The sequence below is a fragment of the Giraffa tippelskirchi genome, chromosome 12, assembly GCF_054371585.1.
Source record: "Giraffa tippelskirchi isolate mGirTip1 chromosome 12, T2T-mGirTip1v1.2.pri, whole genome shotgun sequence".
Classification (NCBI taxonomy): Eukaryota; Metazoa; Chordata; class Mammalia; order Artiodactyla; family Giraffidae; genus Giraffa; species Giraffa tippelskirchi.
The window spans coordinates 43,563,806-43,580,028 of NC_137286.1; the positions used below are offsets into that span (position 1 = coordinate 43,563,806).

Sequence of the window (16,223 nt, forward strand, 5' to 3'; positions counted from 1 at the left end):
CTAGGGATTCTGGCTCCAGCCAGAGAAAACCAGACAGCACAGGCTTAAGAGGAGTCTCAAAGCAGGGCACCCTGCCTGGCTGTGTCAGCCCCACACCAGTGCAGCCCTGGGACTGAGTCTACTCAGGGTAGCAGCACAAGTCACAGAGGTCGGAGGGCATTAACTAACATTATATCTCTTTCCTTTCCTTTTGTCTCGTGCCAGTGCTATGTTGAAGTCTAGTCAATTTGCTGTTTTGTGCTTGTCCTCAGTGAGCAACTGAGACTGGTCGGCCTACACAGCTTGTGTGAGTGATGTCAGGGAAACTTCTTAGTGACGCATATTTGGAGTCAGACTCAGCCGTGGCAAAAGTGGAAATGCCACGAAAGCAAAATGAGAAGAAAGGTAAAAAAGAGAAGCCAAAATCTAGTAAGACCTAAGAGGAAGCAGAAGAAAAGGAAGAAATGATTTCTCCCAAAGCTAAAAAGGTCAAAAAGAAAGTAGAGTCTTCTGAATTCTCCTAAATCTAAAAAGTCAAAAAAGAAAAAGGAGCCATCTCGAGATGACATTATTTCTCCTAAAACCAAAAGTTTGAAAAAATCAAAGGAGGCTTGTGAAAAGACAATTGTTTCTCTTAAAACCAAAAAAGTTATAAAAACTGAAGAGCCTTCTGAGGAAGAATTGGGTACACCTAAGCCCAAAAAGATGAAGGAAGAAAAAGAAATAAAAGGAGAAATTTGAAAGAAAAGCCCCAACCTCAAGAATGGATTCCCTGATTCTGGACCTGACTCCAACTCCAAGGAAGCTGCCAGTGAGGAAAACAGTGAGTTAGAGCAGGAAATGACTGTGGAGCAAAAAGAAGGAGCTTTCTCTAATTTCCCTATGTCTGAAGAAACTGTTAAACTTCTCAGAGCCCATGGGGTGACCTTCCTGGTTTCCTATACAAGTAAAGACTTTCACCATGTCTATAGTGGGAAGGATTTGATTGCACAGGCGCAGACAGGAACTGGAAAAACATTCTCCTTTGCTATCCCTTTGGTTGAGAAATTCTTGGAGAGCTGCAAGACTGGAAGAGAGGTCATGCCCCTCACATACTGGTTCTTGCACCCACAAGGGAGTTGGCAAGTCAAGTAAGCAGAGACTTCAATGACATCACAAAAAAGCTGGCAGTGGCTTGTTTTTATGGTGAAACACCTTATGGAGGACAAATTGAATGGATGCAGAATGGGATTGATATCTTGGTTGGGACACCAGGTCATATCAAAGACCACCTGCAGAATGGCAAGCTAGATCTCACCAAACTTAAGCATGTTGTTCTGGATGAAGTTGACCAGATGTTGGATATGGGCTTTGCTGATCAAGTGGAAGAGATTTTATGTATGGCATACAAGAAAGATTCAGAAGACAATCCCCAAACATTGCTTTTCTCTGCAACTTGCCCCTACTGGGTGTATAATGTTGCTAAGAAATACATGAAATCTATATATGAACAAGTGGACTTGACTGGTAAAAAGACGCGGAAAATGGCAATAACTGTAGAGCATCTGGCTATCAAGTGCCACTGGACTCAGAGGACAGCAGTTATTGGAGACGTGATCGAGTGTACAGTGGTTTTCAAGGGCGCACTATCATATTTTGTGAAACAAAAAAATAAGCCCAGGAGTTGTCACAGAATGTGGCTGTAAGACAGGATTCCCAGTCATTACACAGAGACATTCCACAGAAGCAAAGGGAAATTACCCTGAAAGGTTTTAGAAATGGTGATTTTGGAGTTTGGGTTGCAACCAATGTTCTTGCACGTGGGTTAGACATCCCCGAGGTTGATCTGGTTGTTCAAAATTCTCCACCAAAGGATGTGGTAACCTACATTCATCGTTATGGGCGAACAGGTAGAGCTGAGAAGATCGGGGTTTCCATCTGCTTTTACCAGCGCAAAGAAGATTACCAGTTAGCCCAAGTGGAGCAAAAAACGGGTATTAAATTTAAACGAATAGGTGTTCCTTCTGCAACAGAGATAATAAAAGCTTCTAGCAAAGATGCCATCAGGCTCTTGGACTCTGTGCCTCCCACTGCAAATGGTCACTTCAAGCAGTCAGCTGAGAAGCTGATTGCGGAGAAGGGAGCTGTGGAAGCCCTGGCAGCCGCCCTGGCCCACACTTCCAGTGCCACATCGGTAGACCAGCACTCCTTGATCAACTCCAAAGTGGGCTCTGTGACCATGATCTTGTGGTGCTCAACTGAAATGCCAAACATTAGTTATGCTTGGAAAGAACTTAAAGAGCAGCTGGGTGAGGATGTTGATTCCAAAGTGAAGGGAATGGTCTTTCTCAGAGGAAAGCAGGGTGTTTGCTTTGATAGCCCTACTGCATCAGTAACAGAAGTACAGGAGAAGTGCCGTGATTCACGGCGCTGGCAGCTTTCTGTGGCCACAGAGCAACCAGAGCTAGAAGGTCCACGGGAAGGATATTGCAACTTCTGAGGACAGCGGGAAGGCAATTGAGGCTTCAGGGAACAGTGGGAAAGAAGTAGGAGCTTCAGAGGACAGTGAGCAGGAAGTGGTAACAAGAGTAACAGATTCCAAAACAAAGGCCAGAAGTAGAGTTTTAATAATGCATTTGGACAGTAATTTGAAGTAGAGGATTTATTTGGCAAAAACAAAACTATGTTCAGCAACTTGGGACTGAACATTATTTTTCATACAAAGTTAAAAGCACATTGTGTTTCCTTCCTGACCACTTGCCCAGTCCCCATCTCTTCGAGAGAGAAAAGCTTCATCTAAATTATTTCATCTGATTGATGACTGTCATTTATAACTTCATTGCTACTTCTGTCTTGGTATTCTTTTGGAAAAGGTGTATGGATTCATTACATATTCATTACATTCAATATAATGTATTGTCTATAGATTATAAGATAAAGTCAAGCATGTATCTGCTGATACTTTTTAAGTTGACCTGTCTTTATACTTAGAAATATCTCTTAATAGTAGGCTTCCCTGGTGGCTCAGATGGTAAAGACTCTCCAGCAATGCAGGATCCCTGGATTGGGAAGATCCCCTGGTAAAGGAAATGGCAACCCACTCCAGTAATCTTGCCTGGAGAATTCCATGGACAGAGGAGCCTAGCAGGCTACAATCCATGGGGTTGCAAAGAGTCAGGCATGACTGAGCAACTATCATTCACTCAGTGAGCAACAGACTGATTTACTTATGACAGATACATACAACGTATTTGTACTTTTAAAAAAAATTTTTCCCAGAAACTTTATTAAACAAAGTTTATAAACTTCTCTGTGCTGAATATCAGGTCCCTGTGGACTCTTCATTAGAAATACAGATTTTTTGTATATGTGCAAGGAAAAAAAGGAGATAGTCCTTGCCGATTATCTATTACAGCCACAGATTTCTATGTATATGTTAGAGAGAAATGTTTCCCTGTATATGAGCATAAAAGGAAGAAAGTAAGGAAGGAGATAATCCTTGTGGATTAGCTAATGCAGATACAGGTTTCTGTGTATACACCAGTACCGACCTCCTAATTCATCCCTAGCCCTTTCCTTTTTATCCCCCTGCAATTCTTTGATTGTGTATGAATCTGAGTCTCCTTTTGTGTTGTAAATTACTTCCACTGTATCTCTCTCTCTCTCTTTTTTTTTACTTTGCCTAGAAGGGACATCATCTGCTGTTTTCTTCCTCTGTTGCTGAATCCACTTACTGTATGATCCTCCAAGGTCCATCCTTGTGACCAGTGGTATAGTTTCATAATTTCAGTGGCAATTTTTTTATATCTGAGTGACAGCCCGTTGTATATATGTACCACATTTCTTTAAAATTTAATCTGTCGATGATATTTTGTTGAGTCTGTCTTGGCTATTGGAAGTAGCACTGTGGTGAACATTGGGGTGCATTTGTCTTTTTGAATGATGATTCTCTCAGGATTTAGGTTCACATGTGGGAAATCAATATCCTAGGCTTAGTTTTCTGGAAAAGTTGTTTTTTCTGGCATGGGGAAGCTGTCCTTTCTAGCGGCTGTTGCCAATGTCCATTCCAATGTCCATTCCATGTCCTCCCACACAGGGAGGTTCCTTCGTCTCCCAGCTCTCTCCCACATTTATTATTTGTCGACTTATGAGGATGGCCATTCTGACAGGTGGAATTTGATTTCTTGTTGTCGTTTTGATTGGCATTCCTCCGGTAATATTTGGGGATGTGGAGCATCTTGTCCTGTGGCCATCTGGGGTTTTGGTGTTTTTTTTTTTTCTTTTCTAAAGGGTGTGAGGAAGATTAACCTGTTGCAAGCTGCTTCTTGAAAGTCAGTTATGTTCAGGATTGATTTCTGCAATATCCGCCCCAGGACCTTTCCAGGGGGCAGCGGTCATTAACAGCCCCACAGGTGCCCGTAAACACCAGTGGGCTAGTTGTAGTTACAGGAAACGTCCACATGGTGGCAGCACTTCGTCATGCCCAACTCCGGTTCCAACTGCAGCCAGGGCCTTAGGGAAGGTCGGCTCCCTGAGCCATAAATTTGAGTGGAATGCGACTGAGCAAACACCCAAGACCCTGTGTCTCATTGCTTCTTCCCCGGAAAGCTTCACCTCTCCCCTCCAGGCTCATGCCTACTTGGGGCACTGCTCCCAGCTGAGGTGCCTAGGAGGCTGCACTCTCAGGAAGGAGGCTTCAGCTGTGGACCCCAGCACCAGGGCCCTGGATACTTGGTGACTTTACCCTTGCCCTTAAGTCCAGAGGGTCAGGCCACCATTAATAGGTTGCACTAGGGATTCTGGTCCCAGCTAGAGAAAACCAGACAGTACAGGATTGAAACAGATCTCAATGAAGGGCATCCTGCCTAGCTGTCTAGACCCCACCCTAGCCCAGCCCTGGAATTCAAGCCTAACCATGTTCCTGGGATCAATAGCATCCCGAGTCCAGCAGGTCAGAGGGAATAAACTAGACATTACTTTTCTTCCCTTTTCTTTACTCTCATGCCAATGCTACGTTGAAGTCTAGTTGATTTGCAGTTGTGTGCTTGTCCTCAGTGTGTTGCTGGACAAAATCTTGGCCTCTCTGCCCACTGAAGCCGAATGAAAAATACGGAGATAGAGTTTGGAGGAAATAGAAAGGTGGCTTTAATTCTCAGCCGGCAGAGAGCGGACCGCAGTAGTCTCGTGTCTCAAGGACTGTGCCCCCGCTCCATGAGGAGTCTAGGGGCGCATATAAGATGAGGGACAAAGGTGTGAGTTAGCATCTTGATTTCTTCCTCGTGCACCCTTTTGTCGACTAAAAAATATAGTCACAACCTGAAAGTAGTTATTTTGTTTAGTGGGAATGTTTAGGACTCCAAACCCAGGAGACAACATCTCAGTAGCTCTGAGAAAACTGCTCCAAGGAGGCAGAGGGTAAGTCAGGCTATATACAAGTTTGCAACAAAGAGAGTATGCAGTCTGCACATCAAAGATCAGGTATCAGGTTGTGGAATTTAGCATTCTATGTATGGGAAGATGCAAGCCTCTGGGCTCACTGAATTCATTCCTTTCACATGCACCTCAGCTACCTGGGGCCAATCCTGTTTCCTTGTTCACCTTGCTTCTTGCATCCTCCCAGCTCTTCAGCAGTCGCCATGGGAGGGGGGTGGCAACACCCCCTGGATCGCAGTTTGGGGAGCCCTCATTCACATTTGGAGGCCAGGAATCACTGATGGTGGTGATATTTCTTGTTTATTAATATGGCAGGAGATGTTTTCATTTAACGGTTTCAAAGACAGTCACCGGCTGGCGTCAGTAACTCAGTAATTTTGTCTGGCAGTTCAGTGGCTCTGTGGCCTACTTTCTGATGTATAACTACAAGGGAAAGGGTGTTGTAAGCAGATAGGAGATGTATTTAACATAGAGTCAAAAGAAAAAATGTGAATTGTAGCTCCTGCAGAACTAGGGAGGAGAAAAGCAAACTTAGTTACAGACCTGCAAAGTTAGGAGCAGTTAAATTAAAAAAAAAAAAACCAAAAAACGAATATTCAGGCAGGCCTGCTCACTGTTCTCTTTATCTTCTTTGTTCTCAGGAAAGGGAAAGAGAAAAACCTATTCCTCCTTTTCCCCTTTCATTGCACTGTGTACAATGGACTGATTCAGTTATGACATAATCATACAGCATATTTGTACTTTTTATTGATTCTTTTGCCATAGAGTTTATTGACCAAGGTGGAGTAAAATTCTCTATGGTGAACATGAGGTTCCTGTGGAGTAACCATTAGAGATACAAATTTTTTTGTATGTGCAAGGAACGAAGGAAGGAGATATTCCTTGTGGATTATCTATTACGGTGACAGGTATTTATTTATATGTGAGAGATAAGTGTGTATGTAAATGGAAGAAAGGCAAAAAGGAAGGAAGGCAGGCAGGAGATAACCCTTGTGGATTAGCTAATACAGATACAGATTTCTGTGCATACATTAGTACCAACCTCCTAATTTATCCCTAGCCCTTCGCTTTTTTTCCCCCCTCAATTCTTTTTTGTGTTTGAAGCCGAGTCTCCTTTGGTATTGTAAATTACTTCCGGTGTATCTCTTTGTCTACCTTTCCCGAGCAGGGGCGTCACCTGCTGTTTCCTTCCTCTGTTGCTGACTCCACTTAGTGTTTGCTGCTCCAGGGTTCAGCCCTGTGGTGACCAGTGGCATAATTTCAGTGGCGGTTTTCATGTCTGAGTAATGGCCCACTGAATATATACACCACATTTCTTTAAGATTTAATCTATTGTAAGTAGTGGTACAATGAAGGCGGTGGTGCACATGCCTGTTTGGATGATGGTTTTCTCAGGACATTGACCAGGTGTGGGAACGTCAGATCCTAGGGTTAGCTGTCTCAAGGGGCTGTCTCTACCCCACCCTAGTCCTTCTTCCTTCCTTGTTTATTATCTATTTACCTTTTTCCCCAGGTTTGTGTTTCGATCCTTACCAAATTTTAATGGAGCTGTTTGGTATAATTTGAGTCTAGATCCTTTATCTGATATGTGTTTTGGAAATAGTCTGTTTCAGTTTGTGGTTCATTATTTGAGTTACTGAGCAAGATGTTTCATAGAGTAAAAGTTTTTAATTTTATAAATAATCTTATAAGTTTTATTTTTCTGAGGAAATTTTTAATTTTCTGGGGAGGTTTTTAGTCGTATGAAAGTGAGTAATTGTATGGAAGTGAGTAATATGAAAACTAAGATCATGGCATCCAGTCCCATCACTTCATGGCAAATACATGGGGGAAAAAATGGAAACAGTGAGAGACTTTATATTGGGGGGCTCCAAAATCACTGCAGATGGTGACTGCAGTCATGAAATTAAAAGACACTTGCTTCTTGGAAGTAAAGCTATGATCAACCTAGACAGCATATTAAAAAGCAGAGACATTACTTTGCCAACAAAGGTCTGTCTAGTCAAAGCTACGGTATTTTCAGTAGTCAGATATGGATATGAGAGTTGGACTATAAAGAAAGCTGAGTGCTGAAGAATTGATGCTTTTGAACTGTGAGATTGGAGAAGACTTTTGAGAGTCCCTTGGACTTCAAGGAGATCCAACCAGTCCATCCTAAAGGAAATCAGTCCTGAATATTCATTGAAAGGACTGACGCTGAAGTTGAAGCTCCAATACTTTGGCCACCTGAAATGAAGAACTGACTCATTTGAAAAGACCCTGATGCTGGGAAAGATTGAAGGCAGGACAAGAAGGGGCTGACAGAGGATGAAATGGTTGGATGGTATCACCGACTCGATGGACATGAGTTTGAGTAAATTCCAGGAGTTGGTGATGAACAGGGATGTCTGACGTGCTACAGTCCATGGGGTCATGAAGAGTTGGACATGACTGAGTGACTGAACTGAACTGAGTAATATGAATGTTATTAATTGTATGAAAGTTATTAATTGTATGAAAGTTATTCAATTTATGCCAGTTATTCAGTTTATGAAAGTTATTTTTATGGAAGTTTTAATTTTATGGAATATCTATCTACATATATATATATATATATATATATATATATATTTATCTACCGAGAGATATAAATATCTACCCACAGATGTTAAAAATCTACACAGAGATATAAAAATTATATCTTGATAAAAATATCTCTGTACATATCTGTTTGTATTCTTTGGCTAGGTGTGTTTTTCAGTCTTTACCAAATGTAAATGGGGCTGTTTGGTCTAATTTGAGTACAGATCCTTTATTTGACATGTGTTTTGGAAATGATTTCTTCCAGTCTGTGGTTCATCTTTTGGTTTTCTGAATAAGGTGTCTCATGGAGTAGAAATTTTTAATTTTATAAATAATTTTATAATTTCAGTATTATGAGGAAGTTTTTAATTTGATGAAGTAGTTTTTAATTTCATGAAGTTTTAAATTTTCAGAAACTTGTTCATTTTATGAAAGTTTTTCATTTTATGAACCTTTTTAATTCTTTGTTGCTGTTGTTCAGTTGCTAAGATGTGTCCAACTCTTTGTAACCCCATGGACTGCAGCATGCCAGTCTTCTCTGTCCTTCACCCTCTCCTGGAGTTTGCTCAAACTCATGTCCATTGAGTCAGTGATGCCTTCCAACCATCATGTCCTCTGTCGCCCTCTTCTCCTCCTGCCCTCAATCTTTCCCAGCATCAGGGTCTTTTCAAATGAGTCAGTTCTTCTCATCAGGTGGCCAAAGTATTGGAGCTTCAACTTCAGATTCAGTCCTTCCAATGAATACTCAGGGTTGATTTCCTTTAGGATTGACTGGTTTGATCTCCATGCTGTCCAAGGATCTCTCAAGAGTCTTCTCCAGCACCACAGTTCAAAAGCATCAGTTCTTCCGTGCTCAGCCTTCTTTATGGTCCAACTCTCACATCCATTCATGACTGCTGGAAAAACCATAGCTTTGATTATACAGACTTTTTCAGCAAAGTGATGTCTCTGCTTTATAATATGCTGTCTAGGTTTGTCATAGCTTTTCTTCAAAAGAGCAAATGTCTTTTAATTTCATGCTGCAGTCACCATGAAATTTGAAGCACGGTGATTTGGGGGCCCAAGAAAAGAAAATCTGCCACTGTTTGCATTTTCCCCCATCTATTTTCCATGATGTGATAGGACTGGATGCCATGATTTTAAGTTGAGTATGAAGTCAGTTTTTTCACTCTCCTCTTCCACCCTCATCAAGAGGCTCTTTAGTTCTTCTTATTTTTCTGCCATTAGGGTGGTATCATCTGCATATCTGAGGTTGTTAATATTTCTCCCAGCAGTCTTGATTCCAGCTTGTGATTCATCCAGCCAGGCATTTAGCAAGATGTACTCTGCATATGGCCTTCTATATAGTTCATGAGGTTCTCAGGGCAAGTATACTGGGGTGGTTTTCCATTCCTTCCTCCAATGGATCATGTTTTGTCAGAACTCCCTGATATGACCCATCCATCTTGGGTGGCTTTGCATGGCATGGCTCATAGTTTCATTGAGTTATACAAACCCCTTTGCCACAACAAGGCAGTGATCCATGAAGGGGATTCTTCATGTTGTTGACCCTTTTTCAACAACACAAGGGATGATTTTACACATGGAACTCACCAAATGGTCATTACTGAAATCAAATTGATTACATTCTTAGTAGCTGAAGATGGAGGAACGGTAGACAGTCAGCAAAAACAAGACCTGGAGCTGACTGTGGCTCATATCATCGGATTCTCACAGCACAATTCAGGCTTAAACTAAAGAAAACCTGGGAAAAACACTAGGCCAGCCAGATATGACTTAAATCAAATGCCATATGGATTCACAGTAGAAGTAATGAATAGATTCAAGGGACTAGATCTAGTTAAGAGTGTGCCTGAAAAACTATGGACAGAGGTCTGTAATATTGTATAGGCGGTGGCAAACAAAACCATCCCAAAGAAAAAGAAAAGCAGGAAGGTAAAGTGATTATCTGAGGAGGCTTTACAAATAGTGGAAGAATGAAGAGAATCAAAAAGCAAGGGAGAGAGGGAAACATACATCCAATTAAACACAGAGTTCCAAAGAACAGCTAGGAGAGATAAGAAGGCCTTCTTCAATGAACAGTGCATAAAACTAGAAGAAAACAGAAGGGGGAAGACTAGAGATCTCTTCAGGAAAATTGGAAACATCAAGGGCGCATTCCACCCAAAGATGGGCACAATAAAGGATAAAAATGGTAGAGACCTAGTAGACAGTGAAGAGATCAAGAAGAGATGAAAAGAATACATGGAAGAACTGTATAAAAAAGACGTTAATGAACTGCATCACTACGATGATGTGGTTAGTCACCCAGAGCCAGACATTTGGGGGTGTGAAGTCAAGTGGGCCTTAAGAAGCACTGCTGTTAATAATGCTAGTGGATACAAAGAAATTCCAGCAGAATTATTCAAATCCCTAAAGGATGATGCCATCAAGATTTTGCATTCATTATGTCAGCAAATCTGGAAACCCAGCAGCGGCCACAGGACTGGGAAAGGTCAATCCTCATCCCAGTTCCCAAGAAGGGTAGTACCAAAGAATGTGCTAACGATCTGACAGTTGCACTCATGTCCCATGCTAGTAAAGTCATGCTTAAAATCTTGCATGCTAGGCTTCAGCATTATGCGAACCAAGAACTTCCAGGTGTCCATGCTGGGTTTAGAAATAGAAGAGAAACTGGAGATCAAATTGCCAACATTTGCTGGATTATAGAGAAAGCAAGGGAATTTCAGGAAAACATCTATCTCTGTTTCATTGACAACACTAAAGCCTTTGACTATGTGGATCATGACAAACTGTGGAAAGTTCTTAAAGAGATGGGAATACAAGACCATCTTATCTGTCTCCTGAGAAACCTGTGTGCAGGTCAAGAAGCAACAGTTAGAATCCTGTATGGAACAACTGACTGGTTCAAGATCGAGAAAGGAGTACAACAGGGCTGTCTGCTGTCACCCTGTTTGCTTAACCTGTACTCCGAGCACATCATGAGAAAGGCTGGGCTGGATGAGTTACAAGCTGGAATAAAGATAGATGGGAGAAACAACAGCCTCAGATATGTGAATGATACCACTCTAATGGCAGAATGTGAAGAACTAAAGAGCTTCTTGATGAGCGTGAAGGAGAGTTAATGAGCCAGCTTAAGACTAAATATTAAAAAAACTAAGATCATGGCTTCCAGCCGTATTACTGCATGGCAAATAGAAGGGAAAATTGGAAGTAGTGACAGATTTCCCCTTCTTGAGCTCGAAAATCACTGCAGTCAGTGACTGCAGCCATGAAATCAGAAGACAATTGTTTTGGTAGGAAAGCAATGACAAACCTAGACAGTGTGTTGAAAAGCAGAGACATTAATTCTGCCAACAAAGGTCCATATAGTCAAGGCTATGGTCTTCCCATTGATCATGTATGGTTTTAACAGCTGGACTATAAAGAAGGCAAAACGCCAAAGAATTGATGCCTTCAAACTGTGGTGTTCGAGAAGACTCTTGAAAGTCCCTTGGACAGCAAGGAGATCAACCCTGAATAGTCACTGGAAGGACTGATGCCGAAGATGAAGCTCCAGGATTTTGATTATCTGATACAAACAGATGACTCAATGGAAAAGTCCCTGATGCTGGGAAAGATTGAGGGTAGAAAGAGAAGGCGTCAGAGGATGAGATGGCTGGCTGGCATCACTGATGTGATGAACATGAACTTGGGCAAACTCCAGGAGATGGTGAGGCACAGGGGGGCCTGGTGCGCTGCAGTCCACAGAGTCACAAAGAATCAGACACAAATGGGCAACTGAACAACAACACCACTGCATATAAGTTAAATAAGCAGGGTGACAATATACAGCCTTGATATACTCCTTTCCCAACTGGAACCAGTCCATTGTTCCATGTCCCATTCTAATTGTTGCTTCTTGACTTGTATCCAGGTTACTTAGGAGGCAGATAAGGTGGTCTAGCATTACTATCTCTTTAAGAATTTTCCACAGTTTGTTGTGAGCCACGCAATGAAAGGCTTTAGTTGTTTGAAAATGTTTAATTTATGAAAGTTTTTAATTTTATGAAAGTTAAATTTCATGATATAAAAATATATACCTCTATTTTCATATATGAGATATGTACATATATTGTCAAAAAATATACCAATATTTTCGTAAGACATACATATCTATATTGCCATATATGAAATATATATAGAATATTACTCAGCAAAATAGCAAAATAAAAGTGGAAGATCTTTAAAAATATAAGATTCTATTAGGAAACTAATTTTGATGAGAATTTTTAAAAATCACATAAAGTAGTTTTCCTCTTAATTTTTTCTTTACAAAGAATTTCAGTCAACTGTAGCCAATGAATCTAATTACAGGATCAGTTCTGTTCAGTTCAGTTGCTCAGTTGTTTTCGACTCTTTGCAACCCCATGGACTGCAGCACACCAGGCTTCCCAGTCCATCACCAACTCCTAGAGCTTACTCAAACTCATGTCCACTGAGTCGGTGATACAATACAACCATCTCATCCTCTGTCATCCCCTTCTCCTCCTACCCTCAATCTTTCCCAGCATCAGGGTCTTTTCTAACGAGTCAGTTCTTCACATCAGGTGGCCAAAGCATTAGAGTTTCAGCTTCAGTCCTTCCAATGAATATTCAGGACTGATTTCCTTTACGATGGACCGATTGGATCTCCTTGCAGTCCAAGGGACTCTCAACAGTCTTCTCCAGTACCACAGTTGAAAAGCATCAATTCCAGCACTCAGCTTTCTTTATAGTCCAACTCTCACATCCATACGTGACTACTGGAAAAACCATAGCTTTGACTAGATGGACCTTTGTCAGCAAAGTAATGTCTCTGCTTTTTTTTTTTTTTTGTCTCTGCTTTTTAATATATTGTCTACGTTGGTCATAGCTTTTCTTCTAAGGAGCAAGCATCTTTTAATTTCATGGCTGCAGTCACCATATGATCCAGCAATCCCACTCCTAGCCATACATCCAGACAAAGCTATAATTTGAAAAGATACATGCAACATTCTAAAAGAATGTGTGCATACCAGCTGCATATCTGACAGGTAACCTTTACTCTCACATCTGAGATATCAAATTTGTCTTCACATATTGCCCGCTATATGTAGACTATTGGTTCATACTCTATGTAATCACACACTGTCATAATTAAATCCTATTTGAATTTTAGCTTTATTTTTAGGATGTGCTTTCCCTGTAACAGCATAGGAGCATTCCTTCTTCTCCAGGCCCTGTTTCCTTGGTGTATGACATTTCAACCCTCAAAAATGTTACCTGTTGATATGAATATCAATTGCATCCTAGCTCCCTTTGAACAGAGAAGCAAAAAATCAGGGGGCCTATGTTTTTTGTTTTCTTCGTGGAGAAAAATGAAACTGCAAGAAGAAAAAGTACCTGTAGCTCATGTGCTCCTTGAATCAGTAATTGTTGGCAGGGACTTTCTTTTATTTTTAAGTGTGACCCTTCATTCATAATGTAACAAATAACAGAATTAGATGAAAGTAGTTTGGAATGATGGCTTGCTTCTACCCAGAAAATCTGAAACAAAGGAAACAATGGAAACCTCAAAGATGAGGGTGCTAAGCTTTTAAGGACGTTTTAGGTTTGCAAGTAGTAACTAGTATGCTTGAAATTTCAACAATATATTTTTATACTGATAAAGAAAGTATTTTCCAGAAAACTTCCAGAGTAGTCACCTCCTGCTGGAAGCCTGGGATGCTGGAATCAGGCCACTTCCTGTCTGTCTTTACAGGACACTGGGCTGCACGCTGAGAGATCCCTGGATCCTGACCATCATGTGACCAGAGAAATTGCTAACATTGTTGTTTTGCTTCTTAAAATGTTTAATGACACAGATTCTTTCAGTTTCCTGATGTGAATGAAGTGAGGAGTCACGTGATTTCTTCAAAAAATGTACATCCTAGTTCCCACACGAGGGTGAGCCCCTATCCAACAATGAGAGACCCTGCATGTGTGTGACCTGTGCCTCCTAGAGAGCAGCTTTATGCTAGTCTAAACCCGACCAAGTTCTGTCTACGTGGTAGATTTAGACCTCTCCAAGTCCTGTCTACACTGATGCTGTTCAGACGAGACTGTGTGCTTTCTGCAATGAGAACATGTAGACCTGACCTTGTGCTCTGTGCACTAGGACATGGAGACCTGGGTAGAGACCTGGCCTGGCCTCTGCCCTGGAAAACTCCGTGCCTGTGTCTGAATGTCAGTGCTCAGATGTCTGGGGTCTGGGGCTGAGGTGGGCTTCTCTGGGTGACCATGCTCTTCTCTGAGCGGGGCTCCATGGCCCTCCCGGGGGTCAGTGCTGCAGGAGGGCTCTTATTCTTTCTCTTCACCTTCCCTGGGGAGCCTGGAGACCCCTCAGGTGGGCTAACTGGTAATCATTCCAATTTTCCAGCACATTCAGGTTGAGTAGGGAGGCAGGTTCCCCTGGTGAATTGGTTCCAGGTTCAGGGATCAGACAAAAAGTCAATGGGCAGCAAGTGAGGCTGTGGCTGTGCTCTCCTTCCAGTCGACTCTCGCCTCCGAAGAAAACAGAGCTGCCCCTGGTCTCCCAGCCCAGCTCTCCTGTTTTCTCAGCGCCTTAGCGGGACGAGAAAGACAGAGCCTGCCAGAACCGAGGTAGTGTGTTCACCTCTAGCATGAGCTTTCAAACCAGCAAAAATCACACAGAACCATAGTGAAAACAAGAGGGGCCTCACTTCTCAGGGACAATTGAGGGGAGAGGAGATAGACCCTACACTTCCTTCTAGGGTCCCCGGAGGTCCCAGGGACCGGGCTTGTTTACACCTTGGAGGTTGGCTGACCACAGCCATGGTGTCCTGACTGAGGGGATGTGTGACCTCAGGTGGGGAGTCTGGGGACTGTGTGAGTCTCACCCCATCTGCATGGGTTAGGATCACGGGTTAGACCACAAACAAAGTTAAGAAAAAGGGAAGAATATATGAGAGCGTCACTTGTGTTTAGAAATTAATGCTTTACGGTGTTCACTTTATACAGGCCTGTGCCTGTTTGCCTCTTTACCCCCGCGAGATTCACCCTCCCTGGGGCTCCTGGAGACTCCTCAGGTGGCCACGTGGTAAGTTTTCCATTTTCTAGTACGAGCACAGCGGGAAGGGAGGCAGGTTCACCTGGTGAGTTGGTTGCAGGGCACACAGATCAGGCCAAGAGCTAATGGGCAGCAGGTGAGGTTGCTGCTGTGATCTCCTTCCAGTCGACCGTCCCTCCTCAGCAGAGAGCAGACCTGCCCCTCGTCTCCCAGCCCTGCCTCTGGGGTGCTTTTTCAACACCTCACTGGAACAAGAAAGGACCGAGCCTGCCAGGACCAAGGTAGTGTGTTCAACATCATCATGACAGCTGTAAAAACAGTAACTATCACACAGACCCAAAGGGAAAAGAGGAGGACTTCTCTGGGACCAGTGTGGGGAGAGGAGACCGACCCTACCTCTTTCTAGCATCCCAGCAGGTTACAGGAACCCACTCGTTTCCACCTTAGGGGTCCAAACAACAGAGACCTGGTGTCCTAACCAAGGGTCGTGGGACCCCAGGTGCAGGGTCTGGGGATTGTGTGGGTCTCACCCCATCCACCATGTGTCAGGATCCTGTGTCCACAGAGCCCACATATCTGCTCGTTACCTGCAGTGGGTCTTGTCCCCTCTGAGATTCTCAACATCTCAATTGTGGATGTTGCCCTGATTAACCTGTAGTCCTTTTTCTTCATCTTGTCACATTCATAAGAGATCAGGCACCTTTGAGTGGGTTGCTGCTCTGTGTTCTGCTGAGTGAAAACCTTTGGAGGTGTCATATTAATATCATAACATATCCCATATCCAATTCATAGGGTCACCACTGTCTGGTTTCCCCTACATCAAGCTCAGGGAATTTAATTGTTATTTTATATTGGAGTAGAGTTGCTTTCAGCTGTTTTTGTTTGTTTTGGATGTACATGAACTTGATTCAGTTATATGTAAACATATATCTGTTCTTTTACTTTTTTCCCCCTCATTTGTGTTGTTACAATTTTTTCAGTACTGTTTCTTGTTCTATTCAGAAAACTTAATATATTATCAATTTGATATATATTAGTGTGTATATTTTCATCCCAAACTCCCTTCTAACTTTCTTTATTGATAATTGGAATTTGGTTTTCTCAGGCTGTGAGTCTGTTCGGTATATTAGCTCACTGGTATGAATTTATATATTCCACCTACACATATCACATATTTGTCTCTGACTTACCTCACATAGAA

At 42.3% G+C, this 16,223-nt stretch overlaps 1 pseudogene across 1 annotated transcript; it reads left to right on the plus strand.

The window, feature by feature from the left end:
- The first annotated feature begins 293 nt into the window (after positions 1 to 293).
- LOC145528463 (nucleolar RNA helicase 2-like) lies at positions 294 to 2,605 on the plus strand (annotated as a pseudogene). Its single transcript, XR_014070444.1, has 2 exons — positions 294 to 1,680; positions 1,843 to 2,605. The product of XR_014070444.1 is annotated as a nucleolar RNA helicase 2-like (transcript).
- The last annotated feature ends 13,618 nt before the right edge of the window (positions 2,606 to 16,223 follow it).